Below are 21,439 nucleotides of genomic sequence, written 5' to 3'. Positions count from 1 at the left end.
GATTATACTTTTTCTTCCGTGCCAGATCTCATATGGTGTTTTCATATGATTCTTATTAATCATTGATCTGTTCTGAGTATAACATGCAGTGTTTACTGCCTCTGTCCAAAATCTTTGAGAAATACCATAATCAGCAAGCATTGTTCTAGCAGCTTCTTTAAGGGTTCGATTTCTTCTCTCAGCTACACCGTTTTGCTGAGGAGTTCTTGCTGCTGAGAGCTCATGCTTGATTCCAGCATTTTCTAGAAAGCTTGAAAGTGTTTGATTGATGAATTCAGTTCCTCGATCAGATCTGATTCGATCAATCCCAACTGATTTTTCATTTAAAAGTCTTTTAAAGAGTTTAATCAGTTGTGCAGCCGTATGGTCTTTGGATTTGAGAAAGATAACCCAAGTAAATCTTGAAAAATCATCTACGACCACCAAGGTGTATTTCATTCCCCCTAAGCTCATGACTGGTATTGGACCGAAGAGATCCATGTGCAATAGTTCTAAGCATCGGGATGAAGACTTACAGCCCTTGTTTTTGAAAGAAGATCGTACTTGTTTTCCATACTGACATGCTGAGCAAAGTTTTTCTTTTGAAAAATTTATTTTGGGCAAACCAGTTACAAGTTCATGTTTACTCAGATAGGCAATGGATTTAAAGTTTAAATGATTTAACCTTTTATGCCACAACCAGTTTTGAGATGATTTTGAAGCAATAAAGCAGACTGGTGCATGAGACTGTTCATTTCAACTGACTTTATATGTGTTTCCACATCGTTTGCCAGTTAGTATGATTTCATCAGTTGATGTTTTAACTGAGCATGAGTTTTTATCAAATTGTACCGAGAATCCATTTGTCGCATAACTGACTGATGCTAATCAAGTTATACTTCAGATTCTCTACTAATAAAACATCTTTAATAGTAAAGTTACCATGGATAAGCTTACCCTTACCCACGGTTTTACCTTTGGAATTATCTCCGAAACTGATGTTTGAACAGCTATATTTGGTCAGTTGAGATAGCATACTTGCATCTCCTGTCATATGTCGTGAGCAACCGCTGTCCAAATACCATATTGAATTTTTATCTGTACCTGTTACCTGCAAGCACACACATAATATGATTTGGTACCCATATCTATTTGGGTCCAAAACTTATTAGTCCCTTTGGAACCCATACTTGGATTAGTCTAACTGACTTTCCAGTAGTTGTATTCCAAATGGTTTTTCTCGGCTTTTGTGTGCTTGGTGAGTAGTGTACAGTTGATACAGTATGTGTTTTAGTCTTATTCAACTGATTGTTCAATCTGTATCTCTTCTGAACTGGCTTGCAGTTATAGTAATTGACATAGCCATTCGAATAGTTTTTGTGAAATCTTTTTGATGACCCGCTTTGTGAATCAGTTGAAAGCTTTTGGCTATAGCCAATCCCATATCTTCTAGCCTTGTTCAACTTCTCAGTAGGTTGTTCAATCAGTTTACTGGGCTCAATTTGTTCTTGTACCACTGCTGATTTGACAAAGTGAATGTACTTCCCTTTGTTCATTGTCAGCTTTGGTTGAGTATCATTTGAAAACGTTTCTCCTTGATTACTGAACCCTAAACCAGTTTTATCAGAAACTGATTTTTGTGAATTCTGCATCTCATTCAGTGCAGTAGACGACCTATTCCAAGATTGAATGAGTTCAGTCTGTTTTGAATTTTCAAGGATCAATTTCTGGGTCAGTGACTGATCTTTCTTTCTCTCTGCTTTTAACTCAGCAATTTCCCTTTTTAGACTCAACCCATCAACTGATTCATCAGTTTTGGTTTTATTGTCCATGGGATCATTTTGCTTTGACTTTATTTCCTCAAATGATGATGCAAGTTTCTAGTACTCATTTACCATTTCATGCAATGTTAAAATGAGTTCTTCTCGTGTAAAATCAGTTGAACTAAAATCAAATACCTGTTGACTTGTAGATTCTGCTTCTGTATCATTGGCCATTAGACATTTGACTTCCTCTTCATCACTTGAGCTATATGAGCTTTCTGGTTCTGATTCGTCACTATCAGTTTCTGCCCATTTGGATTTGTTCTCTTCAGCTAATAGAACCTCATGTTTCTTTTTGTAGGTTTTCTTATCATCTCTGGATCTTCTCTTATGCTCATATGATTTCTTTCTTCTGTCAGTTGATCCTTGACTGTCCTTTTTAGGTTTAGGACGGTCAGCAATATAATGACCTGTTTTGCCACAATTGTAGCAAGCATTTATTTCTTCTTTGGAATTGTTTCTCTGGTATTGCTTCTGAAAGTTTCCTTGGTTCTTTCTCATGAACCTCCCAAAATTTTTGATGAATAATGACATAGCATCATTGCTTAACTGATCGGCAGATTTCTCGACTAAACTGGTTGATTCAGTTCTTACAGCTACTAGAGCAGTTGTAGCTGTAAGAGTAAATGGTTCTCCTTCTCTGCTCTGCAATTCAAATTCATAAGCCTTTAAATCAGCAAATAGTTCATGAAGTTCGATCTGGTTCAAGTCTTTAGATTCTCTCATAGCCATAGTTTTGATATCCCATTCCTTTGGAAGACCTCTCATCACTTTTAGTGCAACCTCTTTGTTAGTATACACCTTTCCGAGTGCATTTAATTCATTTACAATACTCCTCACCCTTTCATCATACTCATTCATTGATTCTCCAACCTTCATTTTGATATTGTCAAATTTCTGAACAGCAACAGAGAGTTTATTTTCTTTTGTTTGGTCATTTCCTTCATATAACTGAATCAACTTTTCCCAAATTTCTTTTGCTGTTTTGCACATCTTTATTTTGTTGAATGTTGCTTTGTCCAGTGTTTTGTATAGAGTATCTTTGGCCACATTGTCAAGATTGACTTTTCTTTTGTCCTCAGTTGTCCACTCTTCTCTGGGCTTTTGAAATCTCTGTGGTGCCCCTTCAGTTATGGCAATTGTTGTATTTGCTTTTAGAATCTTCATGGGTCCGTCTGTTATGACATACCACATGTCATCATCTTGTGCAGCTAAGTGAGCCTGCATTCTGATTTTCCAGTCATCGAAATCTTCTCTTGAGAACATAGGAATTTTATTGAATGAAGTCATGCTAGGAGATTTATAGATCAGAAGTATTCAAGAACAAGATTCAACCGCTCTGATACCACTTGATAGGATCCATTGACGTGTCAAGAGTGTTTAGAAGGGGGGGTTGAATAAACACTCTCAATTAATATTGGTCTTATCGAATTTTCGAGTTCAGTTTGGTGACAAACTGATTCTCGGCATCTTGTTGGTCAATATCAATCAGTTAAACTGAGGTAGTTGCGGAAGGTAACTGACTGACAGATAGAATACAGAACTGAAATAAAATACACAAGGATTGTTTCTGGATGTTCGGAGAATTCAATTACTCCTACGTCACCCCTTCTATCACAAGGATAGGATTTCCACTAAAAGACTTTGATCCAATACAACACTTGTACAGACCCACTTCAGTTAGGACTTACCCACTGTCTAAACTGAAACTCTTAGTATTACAAAATGATCTCTGTGCGTAACTGTTCTTAGCACTATTGAATTAACAAATATTACAGAGTGCTAGTTTGCTTAACTTGTAGCCTTGATTGCTACGAATAAATCAAGTAAGAGTGAGCCGAGATTTTGACAGAGTAATAGCAAGTTTTGAATGATGTATCGTCACTTCTTCTTTTTCTTCTGCCATATTTATACTCTTCTTTTCCAACGGTAATCTTGAGATAAATTTGAATCTTTGTATCCGTTGGTTTCCACTTGATTATTCCTTCGATATTGTTTGCTTCATTTATTGTAATTCGGCGTCTTAATTGCTTTGTCCGGAATGCGTTGTTTTAAGTAGTCTTGGTTGTTGTGCGGTGCTCTTGTAATCTGTAATGTCTTCTTTGTTCTTTCCCGAGACATCTTCAGTTGAGAGACTTTGAGGCATTCGGCTGAATGTTTTAACTGATCAGTTCCAACTGATCAGTTTACTCTGTATCATTGTATCAGCTGATTTCAGTTGATAAGTTCAGTTGCCGAATTCGCTTGCGCGTATCAGTTGATTCATATTTTGTTAATCGATTGATTCATGTTTTGTCAAACTCCAGAATCTAGTTTCCAACAGAACATCACCAAAACATTGCACAAACACGAAACACACAAGCTGGAACTGAAACTGGGCATGGGTGATCATAGGGCTCGGTTTTCATTAGGTTGATGGTCGGCTTGGTCTCAGCTTGGTCAGGGTTTGTGTGAGTCAGGGAGGTAGTCCTAGCCTTGCTAGGACTCGAGCACAAGGGCTGTGAAGGAATCCTAGCCCACCCGTGAGCCCAAGGGAAATCGCGCAGGGTTGCGCAGACTTCCAGGAACTAAGGGGATCAGCCAGAGGGCTCAAGGCTGGGCTAGGGCGAGTCCTTAGGGTCCTAGGTGGGTACACAATAGGCTGGTTTAAGAGCAGGGTCGAGGGCTAGGTCCTAGGCTTGAGTTCAAGGAGTCCTTGTCATGAAGGTCTCTCGGCCGAGTGCATGTCCTGCTGTTATGCTTTCGGGTTCGAGCTAGGCGTCAAGGCTGTTGGTTCTATGGGTTCAGGAGGGTTCCTAGAGTGGCTGGTCAGGGTTCCGTCCATCATGGTTTGAGGGTGGCTCGAGAAAATCGGACCATGGCTCGGGGTGAAAACTTTGGGTCAAGTTTGGGTTTTCTTTGAGCAAATAAATCGAAACACGGCTCACGTGGTCGAGTCGTGGTTCACGAGGGCTAAGATAATTTAAATAGTCTAAGTTTTTAATTTAGGAATTTTATATTAAAGTTTTGAATTTTTTGGGATTAAAACGTCTTAAAACTGAATAATTAAAGATAAATTAAAAAGTCTAGTATTTAAGCTAAATAAAATTATGAAAATTTTAATTTAGGCTTAAATAATTATTTGAGACATGTTAGAGTCAATAAAATTAGAAAAAGTCAAATTCGTGAAATTTTACGTCTAGGGTAAAACGATAATTTTACACAAAAATTAGTAAACGTCATGGCTGTGTCCTGAATGCTGTTTTATATGCTAATATGATTATTTTAAATATTTATGAATTTTTCTATGTTAAATTATGATTTTTAAATGTTTATGGATTTTTATGGTTTAAATAAGGACATTTAAAAGATATGTTGCATGCTTGATCTAAAACAAAAACGATATTATTATGTATGTTTTTATAAAGTGATGGAAATACGAAATATTGAAGGATGGAAGGGATTGTGACTAATATGATAATATGTTGGAGATATAGTGAGGGTTAAGGTCTCAGTGGGAGCCTGACGATCGTATTTCCTTGGATATGAATATGAATACGATGATATGTTAATACGTAAGGCCAATGTCCATTTGACGGGTGAGAGTGTCGCTGGTGTCCCCGCCGCCTAGTACTGTGGTTACATGTAGATGGATCCATCGCCCAACACGTAGACGAACACGAAAGTCACAATCAACGATCTGAATTCAACAAAACACGAACACGAATATGAATATGAATATCCATATGTTGATGATGATATAGATATGTTTATGATAATATAAAAATATTTATGATTTTACATGTTTATGAAAATGTTATTTTAAGTACAAGTATTTTCACTGCTGCATGTGATCTGTATTAATTATTTGTTATCAAGAATATGTGGTGTTGAGTCTTTAGACTCACTAGATGTAATCGATGCAGATGAATATGATGATGAGGGTAGTGGAGGTCTTGATGCTTGATTTGACTGGACTGTATCTGCACATAACCCGAGAACCAGCGCTTCTATTTTACGCACTTATGATTTAAGTTTATGATTTACGTTAAAAGATTTTTAAGACTTTTTATTTATGTTTGAGTGGTTTTTGAGAGGTTTAGTATGAGCTATACTTTTCAAGTTTATTACTTTTTAGGTTTGATAAAACGTTTGACGATTTCATGTTTTGACCTTTTCCTTTGATTTTCAAATATTAGTTGGTTGTTTTATTCTAAAAATAGTGTCAAATATTTTATATGTTGTTAAAGGGTTCAACCGATTCAATAGTAGGTTTTTTTAAAATTATTTTTTTCTAGTATTTTTTAAGCAAAATGAATAGCAAACGTTTCAAAATAAACATTGATAAAATAATTTTTATCAAGAAATTTAGACTTCGTTCTACTGAATTCTAATAAATAGATATAGATAAAATAACTCTTATAAAAAAATTTAGACTTCATTTGAACAAGTATTTTGAAAATGTTTTTTTTTTAGTATTTCATAAGTGAAAAAACTTAAACTGTTTGTTAACATAAGATTTATGTAAAAGGTTTCTGAAATATATTTTTAAAAATTTGTTATCGAAGTATAATTTTTAAATAACAATTGAGACATATTTTTAGAAATGAAGGTAATGATGAAAATCAAAACATATTATTTTTTAATTATAAAATTTTTTTTTTATAAAATAATTGTCCAAACACATATTTTTTTTAATTAAAACATCTTTTAATTTTGTAAAAACATTTTTATAAAAATATTTTATAAATATTTATCTAAACGGCGCCTTAATTACTTGATAGATTTTAGTAAATTTTTAAATGTTACAATAAAAGCTAATAATTATTTTTTTTAACATTCATTTTTTAAATTTAATTTAATACATTAAAATAACGGTTAATTAGCTTTAAAACCCCAACACCACTCTCAGCTTTTCTGTCACTCCCTAGGAAAGTAAAAAAAAATTCTCACTCCCTGAAAAAACCCTTTTTTTTCTTTGCTAGGAAACGAGGAGCTAGAAAGAAAAATTCCAGAACTTTGAAAATCCAAAGCAATTCCAAACGTGTTGAAGGTTTCGATTTTTTTCTTTGAAATTGCGCCATTATGAGTTGCTTTGTGTTTTTTTTTTCAATTAAATGATTCTATCAGATTTTTGGTCTATTATAGAGTGATTTTATGGAAGTTCTCTACACCATGTTAATCTTACAGATTTCATGGCCAATATTTAGGGTTTAGTTTTGTTATTGGGTTTGTGTTTTATATATTTCAATTATGAAATTATTATCTAGAAAATCCTTCTAGCTCTTGATTCTAACGATTTTATCTCTAATTTTCATGATTTAGTTCTTTAATTGTAAAGCTGTGAAATTGTTAAAGATTATTGAAATTTTTTTATGGTATTGAAATCTGCATACCACCGACTCTTTTTTTTTTTTTTTTTTTTGGTTTTAGTCTGGAATGTTATATGATTGAAACTTTCATATTCAACTTTTATATTATTAAATTGAATGTGTTTTTTTTTTTTTTGTGTGGATCAGGTGAAAAATGGAATCTGGAAGTGGTTCTTGCAACCTTGTGTTTTGGGCAGTTGTAGGTTCAAGAACTAGTTGTTTGTGATTTCGATTTTTCAGTGGATGTCATTTATTTGATGGATATATATGTGAGTCTTGGGAAAATATATGTTGAGATTACATCCGAATTTATGATTCTACGATAGTAGCTCCTCAGCAAAAGATGTGTCTTTGAACGCTGATGATGATGTCCTTAACATGATTAATCTTCATTATGTGTTTGAAACTGACCATGATCAACTTGAGGGCTGAGAGTAAAAACGAAGTTTTTGGCCACCCAAATTTTTCGAGGTAAAATATATTAGATCCATGGTCGCATTGTGTTTTGATAACGTTTTATTTTATATCTAGCAAGGCTGAAGTTGTGCAATCGGTGAATTTTTTTAGTTATACATTTTTATGTTTGATTATTGCTTCATGAAGCTTGATAGAGTTGAAAACATTTTTAGCAATAGTGAACATGATTTTTGTATCGTTTATTTTAATTACTAATCTTTTTTACATTTAATTCCTTGCATTATGTATGTTATGCTTATTTGTCTTTGCTACATCTTACTAATTTAATATCAAACTGGTAAGATTGACGAGGAAGACACACAATCAAGGACTGATAATGAGGTTGAAGAATGCATAATTTATGCTTCTAAATATAGACCAGAAAATATATTTGGTATTCGAAAATGCAACTCCCAGCATACATGCGGTGAGGACAATTTACGTAGCTGAGGGATCCTAGAGCTGATGTAACTTGGATCGCTAATGTGGTGAAAGACAAATTGATAGGAGAGCCATCTTATTGTCTTTGTACAATTCAGAAAGACTTACAAAGGGATTATGGGGTAGAGTTAGACAGCCGCAAAGTGTGGAAGGGCAAAAGTTAGCGATACAAGATATTCTTGGCACATATAAGGGATGTTATGATAGACTAAGATTGTGTTGTCACGTTGTTTGACAAAAAAATCATGGCTGTGATGCTGAGTGTGAAATTGATTCCGTATTTAAAAAATTTAAATGGTTATTAATTTTTTTCATGCATGTGCAATTTGTTTTGTTACTAGTTGTAGGTTGTTGATTTTTTTGGATGAGACTCATATAAATAATAAGTATAAATATTGTCTCTTACTTGATGTGTCGAACTATACTAATGATGATCTTTTCACAATTGCTTATTCTGTTGTGGTTGCAGATAACGATATTAAATGGAAATGATTTTGTTATCATTTGAGAAATGTCCTAATTTCATATCAAAACATTCCATTCAAGTCACTATTTTCTCCCATAGACATCACATGATTATTAAGGCAGTTAAGTTACTATTTGCGGGTAGTCATCATGCATATCACTTAAGAAATTTAGTTAAAATTTTGTGTAACAGGTAAATTATCAATTACTTAATTTTGGCGAGACTATATATTTTGATTGATTTCATATCAATATAAGTTTTGATTTATTAGACATTTACTTAACTTATATGTTTTATTTTGTCATTGTAGGTGTTGCGAAGCTATCCAAAATATAACAAAAAACATTGGTCTTTAGTACTTAAGAAAGCTGTGTATGTTCCATCTTTGCAAGAATATGAAACACATATAAACCATATCCTACAGTCCTATGCTAATTTCTATCGATTTTATTGCAAATTCTGAGCCATCGAGTTAGAGAAATGTGTTGTTTCTTGGTAATAAATGAGGTGTTATAAATAATATTATAGCCGAGTGTTATAATAATTTGGTTAAACCAGCTCGGTATATCCATATTGTGGCCATTTGGTTGAACCAGCTCGGTATATCCATATTGTGGCCATAGTGGACCACATACGCATTCAAATCATGAACATGATGCACCATCGACGTGAATCAACGTTGGCAAGGGTTAAAGAATTAAGTACATCAAAGGAGAAGACTATCGCTAGCGTATCTCTTGAATCTCAGAAGTTGAAAGTTCACCGGGCATGTGTCACGACCACCACAGCGGTCCAGGCCCAACAAGAGAGTCCGAAAGTTCAGGTCTACAAGAGGCACACGCACAGCCGCTTTAAGCCCAGGTATTAAGATTCTTTTCTTATCTGTTTATTTTGAATTTTGATAGGATTTGGTAGTTAGGATCTGGTTTGTTAGGATATGGTAGATGGTTATCATCTTTAGGATATGGTAAGCTAGGACTCTTGTGTATTTTATCATCGAATTTCCAAACAAAAAGTGTTCCGAGATCGCGAGGTTCTCTCTATCGAGCCTCGCCATCATTCATACGATTGTTCGTCAAGGAAGGAAGACTAATGAACCAACGTGGAATCTGGATTCCACGGCTTCCTCTAGCAAGAGACCCGTTACACGATCATTTACGCGGGAACGCGACATAGTGGTATCAGAGCAGGGTGTAATGGGTGACTTCGGCAATCTCGAAACAACTAGATGCATTCATGAAAATGTACATCGAGGACAAGAAGGTACAGGACCAAATCCAGCAAGGGTTTCGAGAGCAACTGGAAGAACTATTCCTCTCAGTGACGGCTATTCGAACAGAATCCATTCAAAATCATGACATGGACAGTAACGCGAGGGGCTCGAGCGATTTTCGTCATGGCGGACCCGATAGAGGAGAGGCTTTTTTCGGAAGGCAGCTATTCACGACTGGACCTTCCTTGATATAATGGGCGGCCGACCCGCTCGGGTGGCTCATCCACTGTGAATTTTTCTTCCGCTATCAAAACAAACCAGCCCATGACAAAGTAAGAATCGCAGTGTTCCACTTGGAGGGAGATGCGCAATTATGGTTTTTGAAGGCAGAGGAGAACAACCCCAACATGACTTGGAATGACTTCAAGGAGCAGTGCCACCTACGTTTCGGCCCAATCCTACGTTGCACTAAATTAGGGGAACTATCTGAATTAAAATAGACGAGTTCCGTGGAAGACTATCAAAAGAAATTCGAGCAATTAATGGCTAGAACGTCCAACCTATCACAAGACCAGCTGGTGGAACTTTTTATTAGCGGGCTACATGAGGTTATCACAGCAAAGGTTCTCATTCATCTACCTCTGGACTTACCAAGGGCCATGCGCCTCGCAAGGTTATACGACATGCTCTCGGGGGTGCGTCCATCCAGTACCATGCCCACTAACCGCCGCAATGCTGCCCAACAGTCAACAGGTCCATTTATCCGGAGATTAAATCGCTCCGAGATGGAAGAACGAAAGGCGAAAGGACTGTGTTATAATTGCGACGAACTATATCTTCCGGGGCATCGCTGTAAGAGGTTGTTCTGGATAGAAACATTGCATGATACAACACAAAGAGATGATCCGAGCCCCCCCATCGATGAAGACGAGCCAGCGGTTTCAATTCATGCCTCACGGGTACACAGGGGGCACAAACCATGTAGATCAAAGGGTCGATCTCACGCAACCCACTGCTCGCCTTAATTGATTTTGGCAGCACACATTGTTTTCTAGACAAGTCCTTGGCGTAGAGTTTGGGGCTCTCAATGGAACCCAAGGCTACTCTTCGGGTCTTGGTGGCCAATGGGCGACGGATTCCCTGCACGAGAGTTTTCCATAACGTCGTTCTAGGTTTGGGAGAATGCAAGTTTTGCATCGATTTCATTATTATTCCCTTGGGTGGTTTTGGGGCAATTCTAGGGGTCAATTGGCTCCAACTATTTGGACCAATTCAATGGGACTTCACCAAGATGTGTATGCGGTTTGTGTCCCATGGGCAGACAGTTACTCTCGAGGGAAACACAAAGGACCACCCTAGATCGAGTGGCCACCTTGCTGCCATGCACGTACAGAAGGAAAAGGATCAAGATTTACATAGTCTTCTACTAGGATTTGCGGCAGTATTTGCGGAGCCTTTAGGCCTTCCCCCCCTCCGCAAATTCAGGCACAAAATCAGTCTAGAATGCAGGACGAGCCCAATTGCTGTCCGCCCTTATCGCTATGGACATTGTCAGAAGGATGAAATTGAAAGACAATGCACCGAGATGTTATCCAAAGGATTTATTCGACATAGTAAGTCTCCCTTCTCGTCACCCGTCATCCTACTTCCTAAGGCAGATAAAACTTGGAGGTTTTGTGTTGATTACTGTGCTCTAAACGCTAAAACAGTCAAGGACAAATTTCTGATACCCATCATCGAGGAACTATTGGATAAATTATTTGGTGCTTATTTCTTTACAAAACTAGATTTGCGAGTAGGTAATCACCAGATTCGCATGGATCCAGGAAGCATTCACTTGACAACATTCCGAACACACCATGGGCACTACGAATTCTTGGTTATGCCATTCGGTCTCACTGCGCCCGCCACATTTCGGGCTCTTATGAATTATGTTTTCCAGGCTTACTTACGAAAATTCGTTCTCGTGTTTTTTAACGATATCTTGATTTATAGTCCTACATGGGAAAGTCATTTACATCACTTGCACATAGTTCTCACTGCACTGCAGCATCACCAGCTTTTCTTAAAATGCTCCAAGTGTTTCTTTTCTCAACAGGAAGTCGCGTACTTGGGCCATGTGATTTCACATTCAGGTGCTAAGATTGATATGTCTAAGATCGAGGCCATCGCAGAATGGCCACAACCGACCTCACCCACAGCATTACGTGGCTTCATCGATCTGCAGGATATTATCGCCATTTTGTCAAATACTATAGATTGATTGCTGACATCTCTTCTTCGGAAAAATTCCTTCATATGGTCCTTGGAATCCACAACGGCATTTGAGAAACTAAAAAAGGCACTCACTACGACCCCGGTTCTTACCCTTCCAGATTTTTCCAGGCCATTTATCGTTGAATGTGATGCTTCAGACTCGTGTATTGGTGCAGTACTTCAGCAAGACGAATTCCCAATAGATTTCTTTAGTCATTCATTCGCTCAACACCACCAAAAATTACCCACCTACGAGAAGGAACTAATGGGCTTAACCAGGGCGATACGCCATTGGTGCTCATATTTTTGGGGCCAACCTTTTGTAGTGCGCACCGACCACTACAGTCTCAAGTATCTTCTAGAACAATGGATTGCAACGTCATCCTGACAACGCTGGCTATGCAAGTTATTGGGGTTTAATTTCATCATAGAATACAAGTATGGGCGTTCTAATATCGTGGCGGACGCCTTGTCCTGACGAGAATCTTCTACAGCATGCGCCACCGCTGTCTCAGCTCCATCTTGGGATTTCTTAGATGATATTAAGGCCGAACACACACACTCGGACGAAATCCAGCATCTCATACAGGAAAATGTAAGGGCTGCTCACCATGACAACTTGGCTTATGTAGAAGGACTTTTACTTTATAAATCCTGGATTTTTCTGCACAAGACGTCACAATTGAAAACTCGAATTATTGGGTCCCTACACAATTCGTGCCATGAAGGATATCAAAAGAAATTACAGAGAGTGACTCGCGACTTCTATTGGGCATGAATGCGACGACATGTGAAGGACTTTGTGGCCACATGCCTTGTTTTCCAACGGAATAAAGTTGAGCACCTTCGGCCGGCGGGGCTCCTACAACAACTACCGATCCCTCACCAAATTTGGGCAGATATCTCGATGGACTTTGTGGAGGGTCTCCCCTCGTCGCTTGGAAAAAATGCGATCTTCGTCGTTGTAGACCGTTTCTCAAAGTATGCACATTTTATTGCGATTTCCCACCCTTTTACTGCTGTTTCGGTGGATCGCATATTTTTTGACTATGTGTTTAAGCTGAATGGCCTACCCGAATCTATTGTCAGCGATCGGGAGGTGACATTCACGAGTTCATTTTGGAAAGAGCTGTTTCGTTTGTAAGGGACCAAGCTTTGTTTCAGTTCATCGTACCACCCTCAATCTGATGGGCAAACGGAGGCTGTTAATCGAGTTTTGGAGATGTACTAATTTTGTTTTACAAGAGACCATCCGAAGAAGTGGGGGGAATGGCTCACATGGACAGAATATTGCTACAACACGAGTTTTCATTCTTCATTATGTGCCTCTCCGTTTGAGGTCATCTATGGGAGGCAACCACCTCGTTTTTTATCTTATTGTCCAGGGATAGCTCACCTCGAGGCTGTGGATCAAGCGCTACTGTCTCGTGACAGGGTGCTACGAGACGTTACAGACCGGTTGATGCATGCACAAAATCGCATGAAGGTGCAATATGACAACAATTCACCGGGAATTACAATTTAATGTGAATGATGTGGTTTTGTTGAAACTCCAGCCTATCGCCACTTAAGTTTATCGGCTCGAGGTAATCGGAAGTTATCTCCTAGATTCTATGGGCCTTTTAAGGTGTTAGAATGGATTGGGTCAATTGCCTATAAACTAGAATCACCTGAATCCGCCAAAATGCATCCATTTTTCCATGTCTCATTTTTGAAGCCATTTCGTGGTGCGGAAACATGCGAGCCCACGCTCCCTTCTCTCCATTGGGGAGAGCAACTCCCTACTCCTCAGGCCATACTCGACCAACGTGTTCACAAGGGGAGAGCAGAGTTGTTGATTCATTGGCACGGGTTGTCACCAACCGAGGCTTCATGGGAACATGAGGCTTTGTTCACAGAACGTTTTCCAGCTTTTGTGTTTGCAGACAAACACCTATCTCAGGGGGTGGGTGATGTCACGACCACCACAGCGGGCCAGGCCCAGCAAGGGAGTCTGAAAGTTCAGGTCTACAAGACGTACACGCACGGCCGCTTTAAACCCAAGGATTATGATTCTTTTCTTATTTGTTTATTTTGAATTTTGATAGGATTTGGTAGTTAGGATCTGGTTTGTTAGGATATGGTAGATGATTATCATCTTTAGGATATGGTAAGCTAGGACTCTTGTGTATTTATTTATATTCATCCTGCGTGAATAAAAGTTATCATCGAATTTCCCAACAAAAAGTGTTCCGAGATTGCGAGGTTCTCTCTATCGAGCCTCCCCATCATTCATACGATTGGTCGTCAAGGAAGGAAGACTAATAAACCAACGTGGAATCTGGATTCCACGGTTTCCTCCTGCAAGAGACCCGTTACACGATCATTTACGCGGGAACGCGGCAGCATGTAATTGGAGATTTGAAGTAGTTGATGTTGACAAATCCTTTACTATTGATTTAATTAATCTAACTTGTTCATACAGAGATTGGCAAATCAATAAACTTCCATGCAAGCACATTTGCGCCACTATTAAGTCTGTCATTTTATGATTTTTGCGACAAGTATTTCAAGATAGAATTTTAACGCCAAGCATACAAATGAATTATTAATTCAATCCCAACTTTTGACATTAATGAGTCATATGTTGACGAAGTAAATGTAATCAAAGCTCATGATGTTTGTAGCTAGCCAGGATGAAAGAGGACTAAGAGGATACTATCGCAAGTCGAATCATGTGTGTCAAAGTGTAGTCGTTGTCATACGGTAGGCCACAACAGGGCAGTTGCAAAGTAGCTATAAACTAGCTGTTATTGTTTCATTGAGTTGGTGTTTCATTTTTTTTGTTTATTATTAAATATCTGAATTTTTTTCTATCAGTGTGATTTTATTATTGTTTGATGACAGAAACGTGTTCTTTTTACTCTATGATAGGAAACAAAAGATTGCTAGAAGGATAATCAAGCATGTTGTTACATTCGAGAAGAAAGACACGCTCGAGTGGTAGCATTGATGATTTACACATTGTGTGATTGTTTTGTCTATAGAAATCTTGTGCAAGACATTGTTTCCATGTTACTGATGTGTTCTTTACGTATTTTTGTTCTTATATTGTGTGATGGGAACCAACAGTGGTGTTACTGGTTTATGTAGTAAGTTATGAATGACCAATTCATTTCCAATTTTTGCTACTGGTTTGAGTACAAATAGTGCATTATTGGTTATATGACATGGGAATTCAAGAACAAATATTTTAAAATTGGGTATAGTTTGTTCAAAAATAAAACGTAAAATATTAATAATTTTTTTTAATTAGCATGAAATAATTATTGTAATCTTGTACATTACGTTTCTTTACGTATTTTTGTTCTTATATGTTTTATGGTGGACACCTTTGGTTGTGTTACTGGTTTATGTGGTATGTTTATGAATGATCAATTCATGTCCAGTTTCTGTCACATGTTTGAGTACAAATAGTTAATTATTGGGTATATGATATGCAAATTTGAGAACAAATATTTTAAAAACGGGTATAGTTTGTTCAACAATAAACTGTAAAATAGTAACAAAATTTTCAATAATACTGATTGTGTCATATTATCTCAACGTGTCGTAATTACAAAGAAAATTGCTCGAATGAGCACAATTTGCAATCAAACAACACGTGAAACCAAAACAACAACATATTTGTGCAATGTGATCGTTTAGAAGAGGATGAGGAGAAGGTTTCTCGTTCCGTTCACATTCAAAATGTGCAGTTGAACCTTGAGGCATTGTGGAAGAAACTGATTATAGTGTCCAAAAATCAGTATATGTAAATCCCATGTATGATTGAAATAATTTAAGTATTTAATTAATAATTTAGGTAATGCATGCTATGTGTTAACTTATTTTATATATGTATATATATATATGTAATTTAAAGTGTTTTCTTAAGTTGTATCTTTCAGACGAATATTCTATGCCGAACTGGGAAAAAAGATCGAAGACGACTAATGTGTTAAAAAGTTAAAGTTATAATTTTTATTTTAAGTCAAAAAAATAGTATTTTAAAAGATTTATAAATTTTAGCATTTAAAAGATAAATTTAATTTATCAAGTGAAATAAAAATATGTTAAGAATTTCAATTAGCAAGTTTCGAAAATAAGAATTTAAATAAGTCCATTCGAAATATAATATTTTAATAATTATTTTTATGACTTAATTAAGTAAATTAGGTAGTATTTAATTATGGATAGAATTTAAAATTTATAGGACTCTTAATTTCAAAAATTGGAGGGTGTAATTAGTAATTTTAAATTGTGATTTAATTAAACTAAACACCTGTTCATAATTCTATTTAAATACAAGAAAATTCCTAATGCTATCTCACAACACAACTCAAGCACACACACAACACACACAAACACACACCAAGAGCATATAATTCGACCGAATTCCTCAGTAGAGTAGGAGGATTTTTGGTTGATTTTTCTTCCACCATTAGCCTAGCTGATCATCACACTACCATACTTCATAAATTTAGCCACTTTTTAAGCCATTTAATGTAGCAAACCGTTTCCGTTCGTCTCCATGTTCATTTGTCGATATTTCGTGCGTTTTAATGCAAAGACATGTCTAAACCTTTTCTTTATGCATCGATCATGTTATATACTATATTTGGATATAAAATATGCATGAAAATACATTGGTTTGATTATATGTATGCTAGAACTTGATGAAAACTCGTTTCGATATATATATATATATTGCATGAAGTTCTACGTTTTCTTCGAGTTTTGATCGCCGCCTTCGTTGAGTAGTACCTATGACTTGCTGCTAAGTATGGTCTTGTTATGAGATGTGTTTAGATGTCGTTAAGTTGTCCGGATGGACCGATAGGCCGCTAGACAGCATGAAACAAAACAAGCACACAACGACGAACATAGGAGCTAGATCGCAGGTTTTCACGTCGGTTGGGATGTAGGCTGGACCAGAGCTCATGGCTAGGGTCTAGGTGGGGTCTTAGGGTCGCGAGGTAAGCGTGGTGCGGGTCGATTAAGGGCTGGTTGGGTGGAAAAACTGCTGGATCCGAAATTTGGGCTGCACGCATAGGAGAGGGCGTGACTAGGGCCACGACTTTATGGGTTATAGTGGGTTGTGGTGTGTCAGGGGCTGGAACGGGCTAAAACTGAGGCTAAAGTTATGTTTAAGGGTCGAGTCTAGGGCTTGGTTTGGGCTTGGTTTGATATGGAATCAATAGTAAGTCGTACAAAACTTATAAGTGGCATAGCGTCACTCTTTAGGCAGCTTGTGTCTATATTGTTTGTTAAGCATGGCACATGGTTTGGTTATGGTTCGGGGCTGGTTTAGGACCTTGTGCAGTATGTTAGGATGTATTTTATATGTGGGTCGATTCCCGAATCGATTGGTCCAGAAGCCTATCGAATATTCAATGTGCCCAAAGTGCAGTGAAAGCATGAATGAGAGTGTCTGGGGTTCAGGCAAGTGCTTCAAGCGTGGATCCGCTGACCACATGCTTAAGAAATGTCCACAGTGGAAGCAGCCGACTCAGGGCCGAATCTTCGTGATGCATGCCGAGGAGACAGACCCAGATATTAAACTCTTGACAGGTAATATAATTTATTTAGCACCGTATTATTTGTTGGAATTTATTATGTATGGTTCGAAAATTTTTGGTATACTCGTAGGCTAAATTTCGAAATTTATATGAGAAATCTAGGATAGTAGATTTAGCTTGTGCGTGAGATTAAGTTTAGTCTTTCTGAGAATTGTTGGGTTGAGTGTATGTTAACATTATCTCAGGGAGGATCTATATAGCGAGAGTCGCCACCAATGCTCTATTATATTCCGGGGCTACTCATTCTTTTATAGCAGACGATTTTGTGAGTTATTTGGGCATTAAGCCCACCAAGATTTATGTGTGTTATTCTGTGACCGTTCCATCTGGGGAGGAACTATCTACTTCTAACGTGGTCAGAGACTTGAGCCTCAAGCTTTAGGGCCACACAATCTACGCCGACCTTATTGTACTGTCGATGCTCGAGTTTGAGATCATTCTAGGAATGAATTGGTTGTCAAAGAATGGAGTAACAATTGACTTCCAACGAAAATCAGTGAGGGTTAGACCATTGGGCAAGGAGGAGTTTGTATTCGAGCCAAGTGGACGTACCAGCACGCCATGGATGAGATCATGTCTTTAGGTGAGGAATCTTATGCATAACCATGCATTCTTGGCGAGCATTATTTCAGCCCCTGTTACTACCAGTCAGAAAGTAGCAGACGTTCCAGTTGTCAGAGATTTTCCGGACGTCTTTCCTGATGACATTACTGGTATCCCACCTGAGCGCGACGTGGAATGTTTCATTGATCTTATGCCGGGTACCGTGCCAATCTCTAAGGCTTCGTATCGATTAGTGCCCGCAGAGATGAAGAAGTTCAAACAACAAATACATGAGCTACTGGATAAAGGATTCAGACGCCCTAGTTGTTCACCTTGGGGCGCACTAGTGCTCTTCGTGAAAAAATACGGAAGTACGAGGCTTTGCATCAACTATCAGGAGCTGAATAGAGTTACGGTGAAGAATAAGTACCTATTGCCTAGGATCGATGACGTATTTGATCAATTGCAAGGAGCTTCTATTTTTCTAAGAAATATCTTCGCTCTGGATATCATCAGCTAAGAGTGAAGGACGCAGTGTGCACAAGACAACCTTCAAAACTCGCTATGGGTATTTCGAGTTCCTAGTGATTCCGTTTTGATTGACAAATGCTCCAGAGATCTTCATGGATCTCATGAATTTCGTATTTCAGTCTTACTTGGACCAGTTTGTCATCGTATTCATAGATGACATCCTCATTTATTTGAAGAACCAGGAGGAGCATGACCAGCATCTGCGTACCGCATTGCAAGTGTTGCAGAATTGTAAGTTGTTTGCAAAGTTCAGCAAGTATGATTTTTGGTTAGAGAAGATGGCATTTTTGGGACATGTTATGTAACGTACCGTACTTTTACTACTTAAAATTTGTGGAAAAATTAAAAATTTTCTTAAACAATTCGTGAACCTTCAAAGTTTGATAAAATAAACTGTACGTCTCAAACGTTGTTGCAGCGAAAGATCTTAAAAAAAGAGTTCGGCAAAAGTATTTGAACGTTTTCATAAAAACTAAAAACTTGGTCGGTCCTCGGGTTTAGCCTCCCGCTCAGTCCAAGCCAGCTCCTTGGTCCCCACCCCTCGTCTCCTCAAATGCATCCTTACCTGCATAGATCAAGTCTAGTGAGTCTAAAGACTCAACACGTATAAAGTGGAAGTAACGAATAATACGTAATAAAACCACATACAACTTCAAATAGAACATACATACTTGAAACTTGAACTTGAAATAAACTGGAACATGCATATATAACATAGACGTGCCATAACATGAAAGATTTTCATAAACATGCTTGCATACTTGTACATATTAACTTCATCATTTTTGCGTAGAGGCATGTTTCAAAGCAAGTGACCCATAACATAATAGCCTGATCAGACTAAACCACAGTACTGGGCTGACAAGAAAAAATCCACTGCCACATACATGAGATCCCCGTTCATGCTTTAACGGGCGGATTGGTCACCGTTCATGATTTAACGCCCCGTTCATGTTTTAACGGGGTGGGTTGGTCCTCGTTCATGATTTAACGCTTTCCAACCCCATACATAAATTGGTCACAAGACAATTAGCATAACTCAAAAACTTGAAAATATTTTCTTGCACGTCAACATACATACTTGGCATTGAGGGATTCGTTGGATTTCACTTGGGGCCGCTGCTGCACATACTAACATGAATTTTAAATACTTAACTTGCATAACTTAGACGTAGGTTTACGTGCTCACCACCGAATTAAATAAATAACTTAAGACGTTCTAAAACGCTCGGGGCTTGACCTCATTTAAATCATCGTACTAAACAATGACTTGAAACTCCCAAGAACACAATACATTTTTCCCAAAAAAGTAGTACACGGACCCCGTGCCCAGGTCCGGCTACGGGTCCGTGTAGGTTCGCTACAAAACCTACCGAAAAGAAGGAAGGACACGGACCCCGTGACAAGGTCCGTGTGGAGATCCGTGTAGGGTCGCAAAATTGACACCGTGAAAAAAACAAAGGCACGGACCCCGTGCCCTGGTCCGTGTGGGGGTCCGTGTTGGCTCGCAAACATGACACCAAGAAGAAAACGAAGGCACGGACCCCGTGCCAGGGTCTGTGTCCTGGTCCGTGTTCCTGCGCGACCTGTAAACCCACGAAAACTCAATACATGCAATGCTTATCATTCTAGACTCGATTGAACGGACCATGAACCGACATCCCGAGACCCATCTTAGCATACCCTAACGTGGAACCAAACTCGTACAAACGCCCCAAAGCAACGACTTCCACCCTACGACACATACAACTAAAAAATACGGCAAATGACACCAAATCGTTTCCTACGACTTCTAAGAAATTCAATTGCCTATCAACACTAACCGACAATCCAAATGCCAACCCAACATCATACTAAGAATACCTAGAGGCAGCAACGATCACCCGTCGATCCCCAACGAAGCCTGCAACATTAAAACTTCAAGAACGCATCAATATATAATTTTCTGAAAAACGCAGTTTGAGCAGTCCCACAAAAAAACACCATAAATCACTCAATTTTTATCCAAATATTTTGAATTTACTGTCAAATTGAAGGTATCAAAAAGTTCTACAATTTTTGTGTTGAAAGTTTTCTCAGAATCACAACTGAAAAATCGCAGTATTTAAAAAGACAGCAAAAACGTCATTTTAGATCCAAAAATGGTTTCAAAAGTTATCTAAAAATAATTGCTCAAACTTCTACACATCACACATGTATTTTTACGCATAAATAACACCACAACACATAATATGACGAGATCGATGCATAAACAAAAAAATATACGTACCTTTTGATATTAAAATTTACCGAACCGACGATACCGAAGCGGAGACGGAGTGAGGGTTGATCCGGGACGATGGTGGCTCGATTTTCTTGCACTAAAGCACACAAAAATTGCTGGAATGTTGAAGGGGAGGGGCGGCTGCTCTCTAGCAAAGAACCCTAGGTTTTGCTCTTTTTAAAAAAACTTAAAATAGAAATCTGAATGTGTGTGCGTGTTTTACAGCTCTTGGTGTGTGTAAAAGTGTGTAAAACATGTAATGTGTGTGTGTAGCGTGAGTTGGGTAGTGGGGAGGGGATTGGGGATGTTAATGAGGAAAATAAATTGCTTAATTAGTAATTAACAACTAATAAAAATACTAATCCACCTCTTACTTTAATAAAATCCCTTAATTTAAAATAAAGTGCACAAGTAATAAATCTTTAAAAGTTTTAAACTCGTAAATCCACTAAATAAATAAATTAGGCTTTAAAATGCTAAACTTAATAAATTATTTAAAACGCCTCATTCTCAACTT

At 37.8% G+C, this 21,439-nt stretch overlaps 2 long non-coding RNA genes across 3 annotated transcripts in view; one reads left to right on the top strand and one right to left on the bottom strand.

Annotated features, from left to right (window-relative positions):
- The first annotated feature begins 6,691 nt into the window (after positions 1-6,691).
- Positions 6,692-21,439, top strand: part of LOC142531925 (uncharacterized) — a 66,856-nt gene continuing 52,108 nt past the window's right edge. Inside the window, exons 1-4 of one of the 2 annotated variants that reach the window (XR_012816416.1) lie at positions 6,692-6,834; positions 7,301-7,624; positions 8,520-8,637; positions 8,827-8,886. This is a non-coding gene — a long non-coding RNA (uncharacterized LOC142531925). The remainder of the gene's footprint in view (positions 6,835-7,300; positions 7,625-8,519; positions 8,638-8,826; positions 8,887-21,439) is intronic. The other variant, XR_012816413.1, reaches the window with a different exon arrangement.
- LOC142531931 (uncharacterized) lies at positions 10,345-11,947 on the bottom strand. The gene is made up of 2 exons (XR_012816418.1): positions 11,460-11,947; positions 10,345-11,415 (listed from the first exon to the last, which is right to left on the bottom strand). It is a non-coding gene; the product is annotated as an uncharacterized LOC142531931 (long non-coding RNA).

This window comes from Primulina tabacum, chromosome 2 (genome assembly GCF_025594145.1).
Source record: "Primulina tabacum isolate GXHZ01 chromosome 2, ASM2559414v2, whole genome shotgun sequence".
Classification (NCBI taxonomy): Eukaryota; Viridiplantae; Streptophyta; class Magnoliopsida; order Lamiales; family Gesneriaceae; genus Primulina; species Primulina tabacum.
Note: the sequence above shows the minus strand (reverse complement) of the source record. Positions and strands in the feature narration are given on the sequence as shown.